The sequence below is a fragment of the Physeter macrocephalus genome, chromosome 7 (assembly GCF_002837175.3).
Source record: "Physeter macrocephalus isolate SW-GA chromosome 7, ASM283717v5, whole genome shotgun sequence".
NCBI classification, from domain to species: domain Eukaryota; kingdom Metazoa; phylum Chordata; class Mammalia; order Artiodactyla; family Physeteridae; genus Physeter; species Physeter macrocephalus.
In genome coordinates, this window is record NC_041220.1 from 156,029,214 (window position 1) to 156,038,725 (window position 9,512).

Genomic DNA, 9,512 nt, shown 5'->3' on the forward strand with positions numbered 1-9,512 from the left:
TATATGTTTGAAAAGCATAATTCTGACTTTGGGAAGAATAGAGGCCCCTCAAGAAGGAAATGGGAGACATCACCCTATATATAAAAAATAGGGTTGGGATGGGAAAAGACAAGGCCACGCAAGTGTGTGGAATCTATTATTCTTTTGGCTTGTTAGCTATCAAACTGAGTTGTTCTGGTCAAAAAGAGAAATATGCCTGACACGAAAGCCACTTCTTTTATGATCCATCCATATGCCTGACACGTTTTTTGTTTGAATCAAGAAACTGATTAAGGTAATCTTTAAAGAGGTGACTGAATTTTAGTCTGACTTCAACGGTGACATCCAGAGAGCAGAGATTCCCGTGCGCCTTGCAGGTGGTGGGTATCCTGGCCCTTCTGTGACTGAACTCTCATAAGATGGCCAGAGTCTAACGTGGTCAAACCGTCGCAGCGGCAGTGTAGACCTTAACTATTTGATGGTCCAGTTCAAAAAAGATGATGAAGACGGCCTTGAGAGCAGCTTAATCCCGGAACTCGTGCGTCCCTTGCTGCTTATGCGGAAACATTTCAGTGAAACCACCAAATATATTGGTCCTGTCTGACTCTGCTGCATGGCGGTTGACTTGGCGTACATCTAGCCAAAAAGGGGAGCCAGAGAAATATGGATATACCAAAGTTGCTCAGTTTCCAACTTAAATTACATTAACCAACTTAAAGAGATTCGTATTATAACTTTCCTTTGGTAGATATGATGTCAAATAGATTCAGGAACCTACATCATTTGCAGTGCTTGTATTGGTTTAGAATATAGGATTCGAAGATCTTCCAACACTGTACTAAAAACATTTCAATAAAATCATGCTCCTCCTTTCTTTCATACGTTGTATCATCATTGTGGAGTCATACGTTTTGATGGAGTGATGTGTTTTGATGGGTACCTTGAAGTGTTTGCTACATCATGGCTGTAGCCCAGCATATAAAGTTCCAGAAAAGCCAGAATTTCATTGCAGTCAGCTCTTCTCCATTTTGAAGGTGTTTCCGAAGAACTGATGAGCACTCTCCTTGCCCCAAAGCATAATATCTGGGCCACGTAAGAATTCTAGATGTTTCCTATAAAATTGAAGATTGCACTGTGTGTTTATACATCAGAGTAGTCGTGTTCAATATCCATAGGTTGGAACGGACCAAACTTAAATGTAGGCCCCGTAGAAGTTTTTGACATGCTTTGATTTCAGAAGCACCAGGAAGAGTTTGAGTTTCCCGCTCCCATAAAACAACTGTCACCTATTCTGTGATGCTTTAAGTTACTCTCGTGGAGACGAAGTAAAAAAATTTTTTTTGGCCATACCGTGCGTGCAGCATGTGGGATCTTAGTTCCCCGGCCAGGGATCACACCCGCGCCCCCTGCAGTGGAAGTGCAGGGTCTTAACCGCTGGACCACCAGGGAAGTCCTGGACAAAGTAAACTTCTAATTATGGTTCTCCCAGGAAAGCTCAGCTTTAAAGTGTGGGTAATGCTGAGAGTGACAACAGTTTGTCTCAAAAAGTCCCAGTGAAATATAAAGAACTGAAACCAAGTCCGCTGGAGAAGATCACAGTTTTAAGACGAAACAGGATAAAATGTAATAGAAGGGAGGAAGAAAATGCAGAGATGGAAACACCAAAATCACTTCACCAACTTTACAGTCTCACCTCATTAGTCCTGTCACACACACCTCCTCGGAAGTGTTTGATTTCACATGGCAGGTCCTATCCAACCCACCAGCTGACCTACTGGCTGGACAGGCTAAGCATCCAAGGGGAAGATGCAATACTAAGAGGTTCAGAGGGTCGAACGAGGCTGGGGAGGTGAGAAAGGGCTTTGTGAAGGGACTGCTGTTACCGATGGTACTTCATGGCAGAATTTTCCAGAACCACTGGCCGTACTCCAGCATGGACTGAAGCAGGACAGCACAGGGTGTCTGGTACTTCTTATGTTAGAGTGAGGATAGCCAATGAAGATGGAAGTCGGGTTGAAACGTACTGCCTTATCCTTTGTGTACGTTGCATGCAGAAGTTGACAGAGGTGTTCCTTTTCACTGCAGATCTTCACTTAATTGGTTTATGTCCTGCACCCCGGGAACACAGCCCTCCACCTTTTCCCTTGCTTTCCAAGTCCACGTTCTGGATTGGTTTGATCTACTGTCACCTCTGAGCTCTTGTTTTCTCTCCTGAAAGAGCGTGATGCTCAGAAACAGACACCACTTACTAGAGTTAAGACAATGACAACCACAAAACCTCTTTGGGCTAGTTGCTTACCCCCTCTGTGCCTCAGTTTCCTTGTGTGTGAAATGGGATAATAGTACCTCTCTCCGAGGATGTGATGAGGAGTAAATGAGATGATACCTGTAAAGAGCTTAGAACCGATTGTTTTGCACATTAACCTCAGTTTTTAAAACAGACATCTTCTTTCTTCCCTTTGAAAGAATCTAAGCATGAAGAAGCAAGATTTTCATGAGCTTTCTAGATGCTAATCCATGTGCCTGTGAGCTAGTCACAAACACGATCCACTCACCCAGGGGTACATTGTCCTGGCACGTGACCGTCTCCACCAAGGGTAGCATTTGGTGATTTCAAATGGTTGCATGTCGAAGACACTTTGCTGGGCTGTAGAAATGACAGGAGTGGACGACATGTGGTAATGGAGATGGTGACCAGTTGAGGCTGTTTACAGCAACCTGATTCCATTCACTATCCCAACATCAAAAAAAAAGCAGTGCCCGATATAAACAGCAGTTTTCACTGTTCTAACGGCTAAGTCCTGTGGTCAGAAGAAAACCCAGCTGAACTCATTCTACAAGAGCAATAGAAAGAGACTGGCAAAGCAAAAAATGTAATGCAGTGCAAAGTGCCCTAAATTGGGGCTGTGGCGATCTAGGGTCTGCTTCCTGATATGCTACCAGCAAGCTGTGTGACCTGGGGGAAATGTCTGTACCACTCTGAGTCTGAGTATCTTTGTGAAAAAGAGGGGGTGGATGATTGCTCAAGTCCCCAGCAGTTTTAACAGGCCATGACCTCTATGCTAGATTTAGTTGGACTACTTCTACTAACTGAAGGCTGTGGTCCTAATGGGGCAAAGATGGTTCCTTCTCCATCAGGTGAACAACTTGTTTGGGCTTGCAGGGGACTTTCTCAGTGCTACCTCTGGAAGTCTTGCATCCCAGAAAAGCCTGCAGCCCTGGGCACGCCAGGGTGCTCGGTCACTCTAATTTTCCTTCTTCTGATGTGGATAGTTCTGGATCCCCAGCACCACTTTGGCTAAGGAATCTCACAAGCATGGCTCTGATCTTGTGCCAGTTGCAACACAAAGGAGGCTATATGACAAGCCCAACAATGTGCCGACGACCTGTGGCGTCACAGTTTTTTAAAAAATCCATTGTCAATTAACTGTAGAAGCTGAAGGTTGTAGTCACAAATAAAAGAGGGAAAAGGGGGGGACACCTTTAGGAAACGCATTCACGACCTGGCTTGACTGCCAGTCCTTTGGCAGAGCTGCCTTTAAAGCCATAAGTGGTCTTTAGAGACCCCGGGGAACAGTCCAGGCAGAAGGCAGAGTGCCCTAAATATTTGCTGATGGACGTCGCCCTTCTGTGCTTTGAGGGATTCTTACGTCTGTGAGCACTTGACCTTCTGTGTCTGAGGGTGCATGATTCTCTGATTTTCCTTATGCAGAGAGTGTTAAATCTACTATCTTCTTGCCTCGAAGCTAAGACTGACCATGAGTTACAAAAAAATTGTGAGGACCTAGACCGAACTTGTGTCACTTTGTCAAATCATCAGAGGGGTTCTTTGGGGGCACATTTTAGTGCATGTTTGCTATAGAATGAACTCCGGAAGTGCCACTGACAGTATACTCGTCTTAAGAACCAAGGAAGGACCCGAAATTTCCTGAAGCCTCAGAATATCCTGTTTTTAGGACCAGGGCTGCAGAGTAGCCTCGTAAAGTATTGAAAGGGACAGACCCCTCTCGGCAGTAACTGTGCGTTCATTTCCCCACTGACGGCTTTCATAGCCTTCAAAGAGCAACACTTCAATGAAGACACAATTCATGAAGTGTCCTATGAATAAAGGGGCTCCCCCTGGTGGCGCAGTGGTTGAGAATCCGCCTGCCAATGCCGGGGACACAAGTTCGAGCCCTGGTCCGGGAGGATCCCACATGCCGCAGAGCAACTAAGCCTGTGCGCCACAACTACTGAGCCTGCGCTCTAGAGCCCGCGAGCCACAGCTACTGAGCCCGTGTGCCTCAACTACCGAAGCTCACGTGCCTAGAGCCCGTGCTCCACAACAAGAGAAGTCACCACAATGAGAAGTCCGCGTACCGTAGCGGAGTGGCCCCTGCTCGACGCAACTAAAGAAAGCCTGCACGCAGCAACGAAGACCCAATGCAGCCAAAAATAAATAAATAAATAAAATTTTTTAAGATTAAAAAAATAAAAGAGCACATGGAGGAAAACCAATTGGCACAAGAAGGCTGGTTTTTGATGAGTTAGCAATTTCTTACTGACTTGCATTGGTGCAGCCGTAAATGCAGTCTCGACCCTTGTCATTTGGAGGTGTTTTGTTTTATGTGTGCAAGTTATGGGAACTATAATTCATCTGAGAAATACCTCTTGCTCCTCTGTCTTTTGACTCTTATAAACATTTTGGTTCAGACAGATGTCAAATGGAAGATTTGTATATGTAGTCTCCTGGGCTGCCTTGATGATTTCTTCCACGGGCAGAGTGAAGGAGGGGCTCTCACACTCGCTCACCCATTCGTTCTCGACGGAGCAGTTACTAGGAGACCGTTGTGTTAGGATGGGGCTCTGAGGTAAATACCAGATAGATGAAATACGTGACCAAGGCTTACATGTATTAAGCCATTAGAGTTTACATGGATTGTTTTATACGCAAGCATGTGATGTAGGCAACACGGGAGGATGATCGCCCTGCCCTTGCAGACATGATCATTCATTCGGAGCAAAAGGGCAACAGTGCGGGGTTTTTGTTGTTTGTTTTGGGGGGTTTTTTTTTTTAGTATTTTGGTTGGTGTATTTCTCTTTCAGTATTGTAAAAAAAAAAAAAATCTACAGGCAGAATCACTTATGTCAAGTTTACCAAGACAGTCACATTCAGCATTAAAATGTAAATAGAACAAAGGAGCGCTTGTTTAAGAGGTGCATGACTACATCTCTTCCAGCTTAAAAACCTGTTTAAGATACTCTATTGATTGCATCGCCATTTCTGGTGCGCTTCTGCTGTTAATCATTTTTTTCCTATGATTATTAGCTTCTTAAGTTTATTACATATTTTCCTCAGAGCCAATTTTATCTTCAGTAAACGTTTCCAGGTCCCTGACGGAAGCATTTCAGAATGGGGTTGGGGCAGGGAAGCTGGATGAAGGACGGAGGAACGACCTTTCTCTGGGGTCAGACACCTCCCCTCAGGGACAGAGCCCCTCTGCCCCTGGTCCCCTTTGTCCCTCGGGCCATTTTCTTTTGCCTCCCAGGATAATTTCTTTCTTTTTTGGGGGGGGGGGAATTGCACATATTTATTAAAATTTTTTATTGGATTATAGTTGATTTACAATGTTGTGTTAGTTTCAGGTGTACAGCAAAGTGACTCAGTTATACAAATACACAGATCCACTCTTTTTGATTCTTTTCCCATATAGGCCATTACAGAGTACTGAGAAGAGTTCCCTGTGCTATACAGTAGGTCCTTATTAATTATCTCTTTTATATGTAATAGTGTGTACATCAGGATAATTTATTTCAGGGTTTCTCAAGCTCAGCACTATTGGCGTTTTGCACGAGATCATTCCTTGTCACGGGGCTGTCCTGTGCATCGTGGGCTGTTCAGCAGCATCCTGGGCTTCTACTCGCTAGATGCCAGTAGTAGCCCACCGCCTCTCCCCTCGGGGCCAAGACGCACACATTGGTGACAACCCAAAAAATGTCTCCAGATACTGCCAAATATTCCCTGGGGGCCAAAATCGCTCCTGGTTGAGAACCATTGATTTATTTGAACCAGAACCTTCTTCCTTAATCCTCTTCCTGAGGTTCAGGTCAGAATTCCAGAGGATATCCATCCTGGCCCCTGGCCCCTGGTCCACCCTCAAGTAGAAAAGCATTTTAGAACGAAGTGGATAAGACAATGGCAATCATAAGTCACTTTAAAAACGTAAACACCAGTGTTTGCTACGGCGTGAAATTTTACACCAAAATAATTGCATTATCCTTTTGATGCAGGGCTTCAAACACCGATTCCTACATCTGCCATGAATTGGGGTGAGATCCCTACTGCACAGCTGGGGAACCGTTGCTAAGGCGGAACACGCTTTTAAAAAAAACACAGCAAAGAAGTATGTGCAGCATATTATCATCTGTGTGAAATAAAAAGGGGGATATATGTTTGAAAAGCATAATTCTGACTTTGGGAAGAATAGAGGCCCCTCAAGAAGGAAATGGGAGACATCACCCTATATATAAAAAATAGGGTTGGGATGGGAAAAGACAAGGCCACGCAAGTGTGTGGAATCTATTATTCTTTTGGCTTGTTAGCTATCAAACTGAGTTGTTCTGGTCAAAAAGAGAAATATGCCTGACACGAAAGCCACTTCTTTTATGATCCATCCATATGCCTGACACGTTTTTTGTTTGAATCAAGAAACTGATTAAGGTAATCTTTAAAGAGGTGACTGAATTTTAGTCTGACTTCAACGGTGACATCCAGGGAGCAGAGATTCCCGTGCGCCTTGCAGGTGGTGGGTATCCTGGCCCTTCCGTGACTGAACTCTCATAAGATGGCCAGAGTCTAACGTGGTCAAACCGTAGAGCAACTCACCTCTCTTGTCAAATTTGATGATTTCTTCCACGGGCAGAGTGAAGGAGGGGCTCTCACACTCGCTCACCCATTCGTTCTCGACGGAGCAGTTACTAGGAGACCGTTGTGTTAGGATGGGGCTCTGAGGTAAATACCAGATAGATGAAATACGTGACCAAGGCTTACATGTATTAAGCCATTAGAGTTTACATGGATTGTTTTATACGCAAGCATGTGATGTAGGCAACACGGGAGGATGATCGCCCTGCCCTTGCAGACATGATCATTCATTCGGAGCAAAAGGGCAACAGTGCGGGGTTTTTGTTGTTTGTTTTGGGGGGTTTTTTTTTTTAGTATTTTGGTTGGTGTATTTCTCTTTCAGTATTGTAAAAAAAAAAAAAATCTACAGGCAGAATCACTTATGTCAAGTTTACCAAGACAGTCACATTCAGCATTAAAATGTAAATAGAACAAAGGAGCGCTTGTTTAAGAGGTGCATGACTACATCTCTTCCAGCTTAAAAACCTGTTTAAGATACTCTATTGATTGCATCGCCATTTCTGGTGCGCTTCTGCTGTTAATCATTTTTTTCCTATGATTATTAGCTTCTTAAGTTTATTACATATTTTCCTCAGAGCCAATTTTATCTTCAGTAAACGTTTCCAGGTCCCTGACGGAAGCATTTCAGAATGGGGTTGGGGCAGGGAAGCTGGATGAAGGACGGAGGAACGACCTTTCTCTGGGGTCAGACACCTCCCCTCAGGGACAGAGCCCCTCTGCCCCTGGTCCCCTTTGTCCCTCGGGCCATTTTCTTTTGCCTCCCAGGATAATTTCTTTCTTTTTTGGGGGGGGGGAAATTGCACATATTTATTAAAATTTTTTATTGGATTATAGTTGATTTACAATGTTGTGTTAGTTTCAGGTGTACAGCAAAGTGACTCAGTTATACAAATACACAGATCCACTCTTTTTGATTCTTTTCCCATATAGGCCATTACAGAGTACTGAGAAGAGTTCCCTGTGCTATACAGTAGGTCCTTATTAATTATCTCTTTTATATGTAATAGTGTGTACATCAGGATAATTTATTTCAGGGTTTCTCAAGCTCAGCACTATTGGCGTTTTGCACGAGACCATTCCTTGTCACGGGGCTGTCCTGTGCATCGTGGGCTGTTCAGCAGCATCCTGGGCTTCTACTCGCTAGATGCCAGTAGTAGCCCACCGCCTCTCCCCTCGGGGCCAAGACGCACACATTGGTGACAACCCAAAAAATGTCTCCAGATACTGCCAAATATTCCCTGGGGGCCAAAATCGCTCCTGGTTGAGAACCATTGATTTATTTGAACCAGAACCTTCTTCCTTAATCCTCTTCCTGAGGTTCAGGTCAGAATTCCAGAGGATATCCATCCTGGCCCCTGGCCCCTGGTCCACCCTCAAGTAGAAAAGCATTTTAGAACGAAGTGGATAAGACAATGGCAATCATAAGTCACTTTAAAAACGTAAACACCAGTGTTTGCTACGGCGTGAAATTTTACACCAAAATAATTGCATTATCCTTTTGATGCAGGGCTTCAAACACCGATTCCTACATCTGCCATGAATTGGGGTGAGATCCCTACTGCACAGCTGGGGAACCGTTGCTAAGGCGGAACACGCTTTTAAAAAAAACACAGCAAAGAAGTATGTGCAGCATATTATCATCTGTGTGAAATAAAAAGGGGGATATATGTTTGAAAAGCATAATTCTGACTTTGGGAAGAATAGAGGCCCCTCAAGAAGGAAATGGGAGACATCACCCTATATATAAAAAATAGGGTTGGGATGGGAAAAGACAAGGCCACGCAAGTGTGTGGAATCTATTATTCTTTTGGCTTGTTAGCTATCAAACTGAGTTGTTCTGGTCAAAAAGAGAAATATGCCTGACACGAAAGCCACTTCTTTTATGATCCATCCATATGCCTGACACGTTTTTTGTTTGAATCAAGAAACTGATTAAGGTAATCTTTAAAGAGGTGACTGAATTTTAGTCTGACTTCAACGGTGACATCCAGAGAGCAGAGATTCCCGTGCGCCTTGCAGGTGGTGGGTATCCTGGCCCTTCTGTGACTGAACTCTCATAAGATGGCCAGAGTCTAACGTGGTCAAACCGTAGAGCAACTCACCTCTCTTGTCAAATGTCGTGGAATTGATAAGATTTCGGAGTTAGTTAGATGGAACATTTGAGACTCATTTTACAGATGAGGAAACTAAGGCCCAAAGAGACGAAGTGACCAGCTCAGTTAAGGTCACACTGTTCCTTAGAAGAAACGCTTTGGCTGGTAAGTGGGCCTCTTGCTTCCGCCGCTGGAGGTGTTTCCTCTAGCCCAGGTGTTTCCTCCAACATTCTGATCACTATCTCACGAGGGTGAAGGAGTTTATCATTAAGCCTCAGGGCAGTGAGAGAAAGCGCAAACTATGGTGCGGTAACTTCCATCAACCCGGAATGCTTGCTTCTGCAGATTTGGTTGTGTGCTTTCCTTCTTCCAAAAAAAGGTCTTTCGTTGCACTCACGGCATTTGCCTGGTCCTTTTTCATAGTCATGCTAACGTGGGGAGATTTAAAATAAACCCTGGGTCATGGGTGTTTTTAAGGTGACGGTAATTCTGTAGGGCAGTGGTTCTCAAAGTGTGGTCCTGGACTAGCGGCATTG

General features: G+C 44.3%; 2 protein-coding genes across 5 annotated transcripts in view; both read left to right on the forward strand.

Moving 5' to 3' along the window:
• Positions 1-6,623, forward strand: part of PRPS2 (phosphoribosyl pyrophosphate synthetase 2) — a 43,404-nt gene extending 36,781 nt beyond the window's left edge. Inside the window, exons 8-9 of one of the 2 annotated variants that reach the window (XR_003680752.2) lie at positions 5,673-5,712; positions 6,250-6,623. The gene's annotated coding sequence lies outside the window, so the exon portion shown is untranslated. The remainder of the gene's footprint in view (positions 1-5,672; positions 5,713-6,249) is intronic. The other variant, XM_028492523.2, reaches the window with a different exon arrangement.
• A 267-nt stretch (positions 6,624-6,890) lies between these two features.
• Positions 6,891-9,512, forward strand: part of TLR7 (toll like receptor 7) — a 38,751-nt gene continuing 36,129 nt past the window's right edge. For all 3 annotated transcript variants that reach the window (XR_008617979.1, XM_055086319.1, XM_007121206.4), the window contains exons 1-3: positions 6,891-6,970; positions 7,814-7,853; positions 8,391-8,503. The gene's annotated coding sequence lies outside the window, so the exon portion shown is untranslated. The remainder of the gene's footprint in view (positions 6,971-7,813; positions 7,854-8,390; positions 8,504-9,512) is intronic.